The sequence below is a fragment of the Nicotiana tabacum genome, chromosome 19 (assembly GCF_000715075.1).
Source record: "Nicotiana tabacum cultivar K326 chromosome 19, ASM71507v2, whole genome shotgun sequence".
Taxonomy (NCBI): domain Eukaryota; kingdom Viridiplantae; phylum Streptophyta; class Magnoliopsida; order Solanales; family Solanaceae; genus Nicotiana; species Nicotiana tabacum.
Genome location: NC_134098.1, coordinates 37,757,254 through 37,773,018, shown reverse-complemented (window position 1 = coordinate 37,773,018; position 15,765 = coordinate 37,757,254). Strand labels below are relative to the sequence as shown.

At 38.4% G+C, this 15,765-nt stretch overlaps 1 non-coding gene across 1 annotated transcript; it reads left to right on the top strand.

Annotated features, from left to right (window-relative positions):
* The first annotated feature begins 11,767 nt into the window (after nt 1-11,767).
* On the top strand, nt 11,768-11,874 carry LOC142174072 (small nucleolar RNA R71). The gene has a single exon (XR_012703423.1). It is a non-coding gene; the product is annotated as a small nucleolar RNA R71 (small nucleolar RNA).
* The last annotated feature ends 3,891 nt before the right edge of the window (nt 11,875-15,765 follow it).

Sequence of the window (15,765 nt, the reverse complement as noted above, 5' to 3'; positions counted from 1 at the left end):
AGTTATCAATTCGGCAATGGCTTGCCCGTGGTCTTGTAATTCTTTGTAAAGGTAGATCATACTCGGGTCACCTTGTGGTACATTGACATGAGATTTCCAAGCCGACGATGTTTCCGCCATCTCATCCAAAATCTCACACGCCTCCGCATAAGGCGTAGTCATAAAGTTCCCACCGGCTAGTTGATTCACTATATATTGGTTGGTTATGTTAATCCCACGATAGAAGGTTTGTCGAATCATATTTTCTATTATATCGTTGTTGGGACATTCCTTGACCATTATTCTATAGTGCTCCCATATCTCGTGTAGTGGTTCATTCGGATCTTGCTCGAATGCCAAAATCTCATCTCGAAGTGTAGCCATGTGCCCGAGAGATAAAAACTTAGCAATGAACATTTTCACCAACTCATCCCAAGTGTGAATTGAATGATTCAGCAATCGTTTCAACCAATCTAAAGCCTTCCCCCGTAGAGAGAAGGGAAAAAGCCTTAGCCTCAATGCATCCTCGGATACATTAGTTTGCTTGCTCCTCTAACATCTATCCACAAAGCTCTTCAAATGTTTGTAAGTATTTTGTGTTGGAGAATCGGTAAAGAAACCTCGTTGCTCAAGCAAAGTGAGCATCACATTGATGATTTGAAACTTGCCTGCCCTAATACAGGGAGGGACAATTGCACTAGCATAACCTTCATTAGGAAATATCCGGTGTGGAGCCGCTCTTGGTGGAGGTGGGGGTGGAACATGCACTTTGTCATGAGGTACTCGGCCTCTCTGATTGGCTTGTGGCTCATGAGGTACCTCCTTTACTTGCTCTTCCTTGCCTTCCAATTCCCCAAAAGGCAAATGAGCTCATTGTTCGCCTGGTTCTACCTAACATTTCTCACACAAATTAGTAACATGGAAGGAAAAGAAGATATTCCCAAAAAAACCAAAATATATAGCTAACACCATTTTAACTCCCTGACAATGGTGCCAAATATTGATCCACATCCAATCCGCACTTAATAGTGAGTGAAAATGGTCGTTGCAAGAATAGTACCCAATAAGAGTCGGGGTCGATTTTCACAGGGAGTTGAATATGGGTGTTAGGGGTATACGCTTGACGAAAGCAAATGGAACAACTAGATTGCACTTCCAAACAAAGTGTTTTGATTTCTAATTCTAATTTTACTCTACCAATATTAAGCTAAGAGAATAAACTAGAAAGAGAATGATTATTTTTGGTGTTTTTCCAAATAGTTAAAAAGCCTAGGGATGTGACATTAACCTAGGTGTTCTCCTAATTTGGCTTTCTCAAGCCCAAATGGGTATCAAGCTAAATAGTTGATTTGAGCTCAATTCGGGTTCTCACTATCTCTAGTTTGAACTCTTTAATTAGCCTAATCAAACCCTCAATTAGCCCAATTCATTGTTAGCCAAGTTATCCTAGATTCAGTCCCTCTTTCTTAAGTAAAGACCAACTCAAAAAGGCATGAATCAATATTTGCAACCATTAATTCTAAAATACGACATAAACTAGGCTAAATAATCAACATCCAATCATAAACAAATATTACATTAAATACCCATAAGGTTTACACACTAGGGTTGGGTCACAACCCTAGTAAGAATCTAGCTACTCCTAGTGAAAAATGAAGAAAAACAAGAAGAAATACTAATCAAACTCATAATCTAAGTTTAAAATGATAAACTATGATGTTTAAATCCTAAAATAGTCACAAACTTCCTAAAATGGAAAAATCCAACGGCTACAGCAGCTTAAACTTTAAAACTTGACCTAAAATTATAATTTTCGTCTATTTATAGTGGCCCAAAATTTGCTGACAAAAATGCCCTTCGGGAGGTTCTGCGGCCGCACAATTCTATGTGCAGTCCGCAGATTGCTTCAGCTTGCAGGGTCTTGGATTCTGCAGCCGCACAATATGGTTTGCGGCTGCGAGTCAGCTTTTGAGGCCGCACAATTCTTGTGTGGACCGCACTTCAGGAAAGGCTTCAAGTCTTGTCATCAGCACACTCTCTAAACATTTGAATTTCTGTCAGTGCACACCTTGTTCTGTGGCCGCACAAATCATGTGCGGTCCGCACATCAGCCAAAACTCTGCTGGGCAGCTTCACTTGTTCTGTGTCTATAAAGAGAATTCTGGGGTCCGCACTTTCTTCTTCGGCCGCAAAAATCCTTTTGCGGACCGTACTTCTTAAGTTCTGTGCCCCTTCTTGCCTTGTGAGTCGGAACACTCCTTTTTGAGTCGGATTTCATGATGAGAGCCCAAACTTCCAACATTCCTTCAATTTGCACACTTTCATTAGTTTTGGAAAGATAAATCAATACTTTCGGACTAAAACAAAAGCAAAAAGGTGCTAATAAGTGTCACGCCCTGAACTTGGGGAGCATGACCGGCGCTCAACCGAGTAAACCCGGTCGACCAAGCCTATGTTACATCAACCTCTCTTCATAACTCATGCATGTTTTATCAAAACATAAATAGATCTTGACTTTCATATTGAATACATTTGGCTCAATGGCCCATAATTGCTTTTCTTTTTCTCTCTCGTGATGGATACATAGCTTCATAAATGTCTGTGGACATAAATACATGACGAAACTCAAAATCTAAGTACATGACCCACAGTGTACATAGAGCTTCTATTACAATAGATACCTAAGTACGTAAAACCAACTAGACTTGAATACCCACTGGAATTGTAGCGGGCTCACCATAATCTGCTGCACAGAAGATCCCTATCAAAGATCCATATCATCCTGTAGAAGTATACATGCATCCACTAAAAGATGCAGCGCCCCCGGCAAAAGGGACGTGAGTACATGTGGAATAGTACTCGCATGTAAGGAAAACAGAACAGCATATGAAGTCATGGTAATTCAAATAAAAGGCATACAGAGTACATCAAGAACTAAGAATTATCCCATAGATTCACATTTCAACTCTCGTTATGCTTACATCATTTTAAACTTCGTTTAGGATTAACTGGACCATATGAACTATGCGTGGAATACATAATATAAAGTAATTGAAACAATATGTACAAACAAGGCCAATGAAAGTGGCACCTAATGTCTACATTAATAATGCATCTCACTAGACCGTCCATATCCCTCTCTTATCTTACACCTATACATTTCATAGACCATCCTTACTATTCACTTATCATATTATACATATATGCGTCTCATAGACCGATCATAGGATTCCATACACAATACACCTATGCATTTCATAGACCGTTCATAGGATTCCATACACAATACGTCTATGTGTTTTATAGACCGTTCATAGGATTTCATACACAATACACCTATGCATTTCATATACCGTTCATAGGATTTCATACACAATACACCTATGCATTTCACAAACCGTTCATAGGATTTCATATACAATACATCTATGTGTTTCATAGACCGTTCATAGGATTTCATAATCAATACACATATGCGTTTCATAGACCGTTCATAGGATTTCGTACAAAATACACCTATGTGTTTCATAGACCGTTCATAGGATTTCATACACAATACACCTATGCATTTCATAGACCGTTCATAATGTTTATTTACACAATACAAATACACATGTGTGTTTCATAGACTGTTCACGGTGTTTACTTACACAATACACTTGTGCGTTTCATAGACCGTTCACAGGGTTTACTTTCAAAATACACCTGTGCATTTCATAGACCGTTCACAGGGTTTACTTACACACATCATTATTCACATGATCATATATAACCCTAAGCGACATGACTAGCGCTACTTTTAAGGTCGTAAGTTCCCGGATCATTGGAACCCTTCATGTTCCTGTTTATGCTCATCATGGAGGAACACAACTCGTTACGTTGGCACACGTATGGTAAATCAATAAGTCAATTTCAATGGCACATGGCCCAAATACGTTTTTCATAAGATTTATCGTCACTTAGCATAGGACATCCCTCTTCCACTTCATTATATACTCTCTTGTCACCTTAAGGTCATTAGCTAAGTTCATGATTCTTAGGGACTTAACATTGAAGTCATTTACATTAATTATTTTAGTAGCATGCATACTATGATTGAAACCATAGGGACATACAACACCTCATAATTCTCATTAGGGCAGACGGCCATATTTCATGTTTATACCATCACTTACTTGTACTTGCCATAGGTGACATAGGGTATCAAGAACATTTAAAATATTTAAGAACACCATAGCCTCTCCTCATGAGGGCGTAGGAGTTTATAATACATTGGAAACATAAGTCCAAATACGTTCATCTCATAACTTTTCACACCATATATCACTTCACAATTACTTTCAACTACTTATAACATCATTATTTCATTGTCTCCCTTGGCCATACATATTATTCTTCATTCATGGCACTGTGGTCGTATATCATATCCCGCACTTTCATTTCTTTACTTTCAAGGATTATCATCATAAACATCATCTCATTTCATTGGCGCCACTAGCCATAAGTATAACTTTCATTCTTGGCACTCTATATCCCCAATTCACTTATTTCACTTTCGAGCATCTTTATATATTATCGACAACAAAGAATCTCTAATCACGACTTTTAGTACACCTTGGCATAATAGCCTTCACTTGAAACACTACTTGTAGTCATAACATTTCTATACCCAACTCATGCTTTGAACACATTCTCGAAGGATAACATCATATGATAAGAGCATCCGGAACACATTTTGAACATATACCTTTCAACACAATGCTTATTCGGAATAGTTAATTTATAACGGATAACTCGAGACTTACAAGAACATCATGGGATTCAATTCTAGGAGAGAAGTTTAAACAACATACCTCGATTTGAGCTTTCCTTAAATTACTACAACGCTCCGAAAATCCTAGCAATCCCAACCTATTTTGAAACATAACAAAATTTAACCCAAATTAGGAAGATATTCATGGTTTCAGCTCATTTAAGCATTTCATCAAACACTAGTGTGCTAATTTGGCTACAAGGTTCTTCGGCAAGATTTCCTTTATTCCCCAACCCAATCTTTACTTATTTGAGCTCAAAAATCTTCCCACAAACCTTATTGGTACATAATATACTCCCAATCACCCATCATTTATCCCCCAAACTCGAAATTAAAGACTAGGATTACAGTCTTGCCTTTCAGTAAAGATCTTGTGAGATTTCCTTGTTGGATTTCAAAGCTTGGACAAGATCTTGATGAACAAAGCACTTGAGCTTCTTCCTCTCTCTAGAACACTCTCACTTCTCCTAAAAATATCAGATTTTTGCCTTCAAAATGAGCCCCAAAGACTATTTATCAAATTGGGGTCGGGTTATAAAAATAGGAAAATGGACCCTCCAAACTCAAATCTGCGGTCGCAGAATAGGTATGCGGTCCGAAAAATGGACTGAGAAATTGCTTCCCAGAACTGGGCTAAACTGGTCAAGTCTGCGACCATTCTGCGGTCCGCAGACCACTTATGCGGTTTGCGGAATGATTCTGCGATCGCGAAATTGACCGCAGCATCACATTCTGCTAGCCTTTGGAAATTTGGTCATAACTTCTTGTAGGAGTGTCCAAATGATGAACGGTTTGATGCGTTGGTAACTAGACTCAAAGGGTTTTAATGTGACAGGTATATATCCTCCTAAGTCCTTATAGTTTGGTAGCAACATACATTTTAAGTAGGATCTTGTGCGAATTAAGACATCCTTTCCACTTAATGTATCCAACTTGTTCCACCCAAATTCTTGCCATTTATAAAACTCCTTAGTATGTTCCAATACACCTTAAACATATATTTTTCATTTCAAAATAATGTGGTTCTATCGCATGGGTCTCCTTTAATACTCGAACACAAAATACCGTTGGCGCACTTTAAAATCATAAATCATTAGGAAATTTTAACGGGGCCTTACAATAAGTGGTCAAAATCTACACTCATCAGTCATTTACTCAAAAGTCAAATCTTGGTCAACTCTTCCAACTTAACACTTTCGAATTGAGAATTATTCTTCCAAATTTAATTGACTTGAACGTGTAGTGTTTAATTGGGATCCACCCCTCTAGAGTCGCTCTCCCATATTTCTTTCTTAGTGGCATACACACAGTTTTTAGTGGAAGCTTTATTTTGTTTAAAAGATCATCTATGTCTATTGATGTATTTAACCTGCTGAATTAATATGTATCATCTACATATGCTATTTGATGTATTTTATATATGTATCAGACTTATTAACATGTTGTTGGATACTTTGAGGTATCAGATTGATGTAAAGTTTGAGTCTTTGTCGTGCATAAACATTCTAAACTTTTGTAGAAGCATTCAAATAAATGATAGTTGATGCATTCACCTTTATATACAGATTTCATGTACTGGTAAATGCTTTTGATCATGTTATGAGAGAAAGCATGCTTATTGTCTATTACTCTAACTATGTACCTTATTATTTATATCTGCTATTTTCTTAGTTGTTTCTGTGTTATTATATATATTTATTAATTGTACAAATTATGAGAAGTGAGTATTTTTTATCAAAACCTCGACGCTTCTTTGTTGGGATTAGACTTGATAATTATTGAGTGTAAGTTGATTATCGTACTTGTTCCTCCCAAATGCACATGTAAGTATACGTGGTCAACAAGTAATATAATGATAAGTAGAGTATCGAACCCGCATATACTTGTGCTAACTACCTACTAGTTTCACTGAAATTGTTATTCAGCCGAGTCAATTAGAGCTGAATGTGTGATTATAACTAAGCAATGACTGTAAAACTTAACTAATTAAACACGCAGAAAACGGTTGTTGAGAATTCAGTAGAGATAAACATTCCAGAGTTGTGATCAATTCACCAATCCTATTATATTTTCATTAACTCTCATTTTCATACAATTCGCTTATGGTTGCTAATTAATCGAGTAATTTCTCTCGTAGTATTCTCCCGAATTACTACTCACCTATTCAAAATACATTAACGCCTATGTTCCTACAGAGTTAATCTATTAATAATGAATTAAGATTACGATATTCAATTGAGTATGGTGATTAGGTATATTTCTATCCTAACCACAAATCCTCCCCTCACTCAGAGTTAAGATCATGCCTTCTTCAATTCTTCTCTAATCTAGACGTAGCTTTCCCAAGCATAGCATATATAGTAAATAGAACATAACTATTGGCCAGACAATCAAGCAATTAATCACAGAATTGAAGAAACAATCATATATTAGCGAATTTTAATCAAGGTAAAGTCAACTTCGAACAATAATATTCAATGACTAAACCACAACCCCAAAAACTAGAGTGCTTAGCCACTCATGTTCGTATTAGAAAATATCTGTATTTTGCATCAACAAATTACAAAGAAAAGTTGAAGGAATGAAGAACTCGATAATTTTCTACTCCAAAAGGTTTTCCACGTGATGTTCTCGCTTCCAAATAATGTCCATCTCCCCCCCCCCATACACACACAAATAGGTTTAGAACCCCTTTTATACTTGTTGGGCACGTGTAAGGTTAAAATCACCAAGTCCCAGCCAAATTAGGACAAAATCTGCCCTTGGGTATCACGCTACACGAAATTGGACACTGAACTTTTTAGCTTGCTGTCAACGGTATTTTGGATGGTTCCTGGTGTGAACCTGGGCACCAGACATTTTCCACTTTTGTGCTCTGACGCCCTTAGCGTTTTGGTTGGTGCCTGGCGTGAACCTGGGCACCAAAGTCGTACTTCCTCGAAATTCTTTTGTTTTTACTTCAATTTGTATGCAGACTATCCAAATCACTTCTAATTGACTCCTACACATATAAATGCCATTAAGCTCGAGTCACAAATATTCACACTAAAGTTAACAAGATCGAGGTATGCAAGGCAAACTACATACAAAAATATGGATTTTTATCCAAACATCACCACCCCCACACTTAATCTCTTGCTCGTCCTCGAGCAACCTAAAACCTTGCTAACCAAACAATGCAACGCAAGACATCATACAATGCAGGAACACTTAGCAATTCAACATACTACACCTATGACCATGGTTGATACCAACAATTTAGCCATTGCATACACATTCATACCTTTCCCAACTTTCAGATGACTGAATATTAGTGAACAATTTAAAACACTCAAACAACCGGCCCATAACCACCCAACCTCATAGACCGGCTCGTCGCCAATAAGCACTCTCAACTTGTGTATTCACCTAACAAGAGATGTTTAATAACTTTACCTATTCCTCATGGAATCATGTGCCTCACCAAAGAATAAGAGAGTATTTCGTCCACACATTCAAATATGCTTTCGAATATAATTTAATGACATCACATACATCAACAAAGAAGCACTCACTCTAATAAAAAAATTCATGTGCATCCCGCAGTCGTACCATAGGCTTGCGCATAATGTATATCTCTACTAATCTAAGCTCCCGAAGTCTAGGATCAATTAGATCTTTACGGGTTGTAATGAAGGGTGAGGGACAGGTAGGATATGTTTTGGTATAGTGACTAACCCTCCTAAGTACTTTAACACACTACATTTAACATTCAAGTACACACTCTTCATGACCAACTCGAGCCATGCCATGAAACCATATACATTTTAGCCCTTTCTCTTTAAACACATCTATACATTTACTAGCCCAGATCAATATGAATAGGAGATATATTTTCTGTTTTTATTTTTTCTCTATTTGTATTTTATTTGCTTTTATCTTTTCTTATTTTCTCTTTTTCAACACTCTCCATAAATTTAAATGTGCCTGGCTAATGATCTTTCAACAAGTATGTGCATTCTTTGACCTTTCTATGATTCCACTCAAAAAGTACCCCAACTCTCACCTTATTCTTCTAGCAATTTAAGTGCTTTCGGTGGCAAATATTCAACTAAGAACAAAATGATATTCGGCTTATAATGTGGGTGCCAAAGATAAGATTTATAGATGCAACTGGGCTATCTAAGGATAATTTCATTTATTGTGGCATAATAGCTCAATGAACGATCAAAGAAACTCCTACATTATCTCCTAGACTTACAAAACTTAATTATTTCGCTTCGACTAACACACGAGGCAAGTTCTAGACTAACATAGGATAGCACAAAATACAATCAAGACCTCACATCACACAATGCACATGACCCATTCAAGACGGTTGCATTCCAACTCTCAAGTCAAAGTAAGTCATCACATAGTCTAGAAGTATTAAGCAATAAAATAGTACATGATTTACGAGTCAAGAAAATGAGAGAACTCGTCATAAACAGGTTGTTCAATTCATCTATGGGATTAATTTTTGTCAAAACATATTAGGAAGGTAATTTGCATGCTAAGGCCTAACTATAATAGCATCAAATAAGTCAAAAGGCACATAAGAGCAATCAAATCTTCTTCCTATTATTTCCTAAAAAAAAAGAAAAGAAAATACCCGGTTCAAGCTACACACTTGAAAACGAACCGGTGCCTAAAGAAAAACCAAGAGAATTACTACCTAACTATCCTAATAAAATCAAAAGAAAATCTTTTTGGTGTTTTCAATCGGACCTTAATCCCTCAAGAAACTTGTCCAAGAGATCCATCGTCGGAAAAAGTCCGAGCTCTTTTGATTTTTTTTGTTATTTTTTTCACCCAATATTTGTCTACTACTCTAAGCTAAAATAAAAATAATGACAATGTTTATACAATTACACTACACATAAAGTAATTTCACCACCCCACACTTATACCATGCATTGTCCTTGATGCATGGATCATAGAGAAAACTTTTAAAATAAGGATGAGAAATACTCCCTAAGACCCTCTAGGGCCTAGCTAGCAGCATGATCCTCAATATTAAGGAACATCACTATCCCACACTTAAACTCAAACATGCTCCTCATCTTCAACTCTGAGTACTCAGACTTCCCCTAATCTACAAATCAAAAACAAAACAAAATGTGACACTATAAAAATAAAATAAAAATAAAATTCAAGTTGGGTTGCCTCCCAACAAGCGCTTGATTTAATGTCGCGGCACTTCTTCCTTCTCCCATGATGTCTAGCCTTTTTACACGCTCTATGAAGATCTCCTCTTTCATTTCTGGCTCTTTTATCAATCATTTTTACACACTCAGCTTGCAACACTACCTCCTCTAATGTAGTTTTTCCGTCTGGATCACTACAGTTCACATAAGGACTCTGCTTTATCCCCTTCGATTCCACCACAATAATCATGCACAAGTCCTCATAATACTTAGGGAGCTTAAGTGACTTATACACTAAAAGTGATTTCCTCATTATCAATTCTCATCTTGAACTTCCCTTCCCTCACATCAATAATCGCTCCACCCGTAGCTAAAACGGTTGCCCCCAAAATAATGGGCACTTTCTCATATTCCTCGTAATCAAGAATAATAAAATCAGCACGAAGAATAGGCTTTCCTATTCGAACTGGAACATCTTCAATAATTCCTTCTGGTATCACTAGTGACCTATCTGCCAACCGTAAAGTGACTTTAGTAGGCCTAAGGGGCCCCAATCCTAGTTACTTGAACAAAGACGATGACATCATATTTATACTAGCCCCTAAATCACACAGGGCTCTACCAACTTCTTGTTTCCCAAGAGACAGAGAAATTGTGAAACTCCCAGGATCCTTAAACTTAGGAGGAAGTTTACTCTAACCTTTAGCACTGCACTCTTCAGTAAGTGCAACTATTTCAAACTCTATATGTCTTCGCTTGTTTGCCAAAATATCTTTGAGATACTTTGCATATTTAGGCACTTCCTGCAAAATTTCCACCAAAGGAAAATTCACACGCACTTGACTCAGAATATCTAAGAAATTCTTGTACATAGCGCCATCTTTTTGCTTCTACCGTCTTTGTGGAAACAGAGGTGGTAGCCTTGTACAATTACTGGCTCTGGTGTTTCGCTTTCTTTCTCAGTTTCCTCAACTGGCTTAGGAACCAATTCTTCTTCAAGCCTAGTTGTATACTTCTTTTTCCTTGGACCTTCTTCTAATGCTCATCCATTTTTCAAGGTAATCGCATTGACTTGAGCTTTAGGATTAGGCTCAGTATCACTAGGAAGGGCCCTAGCTGGCCGAGTATTCTGGACACTCGCAAGTTGCCCCATTTGTGGCTCTAAATTTCGAATGGCTGCTTAGTAGGCTGCCTCTTGGGCATGTTAGTCAGCCATCAATTTCTTTAGCATCACCTCTATATGGCTCGTTGAGTTTGTTGGTTGTTTAGCCTGTGGTGGTCTATATTGTTATTGAGGGGCTTGTGGCCTGTACTGATTATGAGTACCTTGATTTCGACCCAAGAAAAGTTTAGGTAGTTCCTCTAGCTTGGATTGTAGGTGTTCCCATACTGATTTTTCTGGCCTTGATTTGCATTACCCACGAAACATACATACTCTAAATTTGCTCGGCATAGATCGCTCGTGTGACCCTCTCCGCATACTTCACAAACTACATGAACCCGCTGCACTGGCTGAGCTTGCTGCTTATTGATGACCAGGGTCATATTATTGACTTGGTTGGCCAATGTGGCAACCTGCGTTGATAATGCTGAAATAACATCTAACTCAAGGACCTCTGCAGATTTTTGAACTGTGTGTCTGCCCATCTCTCCTTGCCAGTCAGGATTATTTTTGGAGAATTTGTTCAGCAATGCATATATTTAATCAAAACATTTCTCCAACACTTGACCACCTGCTCCAGCATGTACCGCAATCTAGGTCTCCGAGTGTAGCCCTTCTATGAAGGTATGAGCCAACACTTCATTAGTTTGGTTGTGAAGAGGACAGTCCCGAAGCAGCCCCTTGAACCTCTCCCAAGCTGAATAGAAGGACTCGCCCGCCTTTTGTTTAAAAGCGACTATTTTATTTCTGATCTTTGTAGTTTTGCCTAAGGGGAAGAACTGTGCCAAAACTTTATGAACGAGATCATTCCATGATGTAATAGAGTTAGATGGTTCCACCTTTAACTATCTCTTTGCTTTTCCCTACAGAGAGAACGAAAATACTGTAAGCCTCACATAGTCCCGAATGACTCCATTGGTGATATAAGTACCACTAATCTCCAAGAAGTTCTGAACGTGTTGTTGTGGATCCTCATGTAGAAGACCCATAAATTGCCGATTTGTATGTAGCAGTTGGATCATGCTCAGTTTCAGCCTAAAGTGCCCAGTGCTTCTGCGCTTCACAATGATGGAGGTGACATTAGCAATGCTAGGCATCGCCACCTCCTAAACTGCCATATGTTACTCGTCTGCCATGTCCCCAAGTAGTTAAACAAGTGCCTGAAGATTATCCGTGTCCCTTGCTTCTCTCAACCCCTTGTGAAATGTTCTCTCAGGTTCGGGGTCAAAGCCTTGAAGTCTACCTTGGCTCCCGACCCTTCGCAACCAAATAAAGTAACTGAGAGCAGAGCAACCAATAAGAAATATTAGACTTGACGAAATAGACACAAAAGTAAAAGTTAGTAAAGTACTACCTCTATTCCAGTTTATGTGAACCTATTTCCTTTTTGGTCTGTTCCAAAAAGAATGACCTCATTCTAAATTTGTAAATAATTTTTCTTAAACTTATAATTCTACCTTTAATGAGAAGCTTTTATAACCACACAAATACTCTAGGTCCTTTTTTGAATTGTTTAGGATCATAAATTCTAAAAGTCTTCATTTTTTCTTAAACTCCGTGTCCAATCAAACAGGTTCACATAAATTGGAACGGAAGGAGTAGTCACTATTCAAGTCCCCGGCAACGACGCCAAAAACTTATTGCTCCTAAATACAAGCGCAAGTATACTTGGTCAACAAGTAATATAATGATAAGTAAAGTGTCGAACCCACAGAGACTTGTGTTAACTACCTACTAATTTCACTAAAATTGTTATTCAGTCGAGTCAATCAGAGTTGAATGTGTATTATAACTAAGAAATGACTGTAACAATTAACTAATTAAACACGTAGAAAATGGTTGTTGAGAATTCGATAGAGATAAGCATTCTAGGGTTGTGATGATTCACCAATCCTATTGTGTTCTCATTAACTCTCCTTTTCATACAATTTGCTTATGGTTGCTAATTAATCGAGTAATTTCTCTCATAGAATTCTCCCAAATTACTACTCGCCTATTCAAAATAGATTAACCCCCATATTCCTATGGAATCAATCTATTAAGAAGATATTAAGATTATGATATTCAATTTGGTGATTAGGTATATTCCTATCCTAGCCACAAATTCGCTGCCCACTTAGAGTTAAGATCATGCTCTCTCCAACCCTTCTCTAATCTAGACGTAGCTTTCCCAAGCACAATAGCATCTCCATTTAGTATACCTATTCTGAAAGACCCTCCACGAATTTGAAACAGCTTCTCCTATATTTTTCCAAAACTAGCCCGTAGACCCGATGATAACATAGAACATTCAACAAGTATTCTTCACACTCTACTGCAAAATCCCGGTCTCCATCTACATAACGAACCCCTTAGAACCAGTGTTGAGAACCACCCACTCCGACTTGGTACCAAATATAAGCCAAACTCTAGTGCGATGTCAGCACATGAACACTCCCAAGGAGAAACCGGATGAATTATTTTTCTTGTACATCATATCTACCAGAAGCATAAACTCCGAGCCTCCCCAAAATCTGCGCATGAATCGATAAGGCGAAATATAGCACACATTCATCAAATCCTTTACTGAATTACCCTTGATGTTTCCTTTTCGTAGTCATAAATAATCCACCAATGCATCTATAACTAGAAGCCGCACAAGCAGACAACCACGCGATCCAATCTTAGACGGTGGGCTCCCCCACTTAGCTTTAAGCTACCATCCCACAATGTAGAACCCACAAAGATTCCTCCTTTTCTATTACCATGATTTCGCACCATCAACTCGCCAAACTTCTCGTAGTCCCTTGTTAAACTCTTGATGAGCCCATGCTCATACACCAGCCGTACAAGTCTGTTCATTCCCCATCGACATCAAATGAAAGCTCGACAATACATTCCAAACTCGAAGACACGTTGCATCCCGAAAACGATAATCAAGTCTTCACACCCCTCTTCATTTCAAGCAAACTCCTCTCTGCCATATTCGATCTCCCTCAGTACAGTAGCCACCATCCCAAATAAAATCCATAGACCTAGTCATTGTCTACTATGATTCCCAAATAGCTCTAAACTTTCTCAAGGAATGTGGATATCCTACCACAGAATTCATATGCTACTCCGCCACTCCCACTTCGGTTAAACCATCTCCTTTAAGCAACTTCTCGACCTCTGCTTTTCATACTTGACCTGCTAGCGATTCCACCACTGCGAGACACCTCCCACCATGTCCTTTATCATCCTTCGCTACCCAAAGGTTGCATCAAATCAAAATTCATCTTTGTAGCACCTAGACTTATAAATTGCTACCAACTCTAAGCCTCCTAGAAGATCATCTCTCTCTCGAGCCATCAGTATTCGAAACACCGATTCGATTCTGAAATCACTATACAATGTCATCTCTGACAATTGCTTCTTAGACACTATTTCACCACGCCCTGCCCTGAAGGAAAATCAAAGAAGACCATAACACCGACGAATCTTAATGCGTTCAAACAAGGACGATGACACCACATCACAATTGAGAATTCCACCACGCTCAAAATATCAAGTCTCGTTACTTCATCAACCAAACCTGGACATCTATAGTCTGATTGCCTTTCCTCCGCTGGAATTAAATGTTGAACCCTTAAATCATGCACTGAGAAATCCTCCCTTCAAGTCATTCAGTGTCTTAACACATAAACGAGCACCCTACCATTACAACAACATCGTGCGATAACAATGCTTGAACATCATATCAATCTGTGCATAGCCTCAAAACCATCGAAAATACAGCTACTGGACAAAAATTACAGAACATCCTTCGGCAAGGCGACGATAATAGCCCGCCCGAACACGTAGGGAAAAACATCTTGCACCACGTCTGCAGTACCACAACAACTACTCAATGCCTATTTGACAACAAGCGTTGTACTTCGCATAAGATTGAGTAGGAAGAAAATAAAAGCATAAGCCTCAAAGGAATCAAACAGCATGATGAGGAATCAAGAAGGGAAGTGCTCCTAATAGCCCCGTAGCCTCTCGAAGATAAGTACAGATGACTCTGTATAGATCCGCAAGACTCTACTAGACTTGCTCATGACTCGTGAGACGTAAGTGAACCTAGTTCTCTGATACCATGTTGTCATGACCCAAAATCCATTATAGGTCGTTATTGCGCCTAACGCCGCTGTCGGGCAAGCCAACGGTGATTTATCAATTTAATTACTCATTTTAATACTTTCGAAATTATAGTTTTTAATAAGGAAGGGGATTTACACTCCTAAATCACGGGGACGTACAACATATGTAGTTTATAAAAGAATTGAAAGGCGTTAATAATGTTAGAAACCCTAAGCATCAACTAGTATAACCCCAAGACCCGGTGGCATAAGTGCATTAGTATTTTCTATGAAGTACAATAATAATAAAACATCTGTCAAGAATGTAAATAAGAAAGGATAAAGTAAATAGTACGATGGTGACTCAGTGGACTGCGATACGTAGCCTGGAATGCAGCTCACATAAAGTCTCCACAACAGGTACGCCCACGCGCCAAGATGATTGCCAAATGAACCTGTCAAATCCTACACATTTTGTGTAGAAGTGCAGCGTGAGTACGTAAATCAACGCGTACGTAGTAAGTATTTAGCCTAACCTCGGAGAAGTAGTGACGAGGGGTCGAC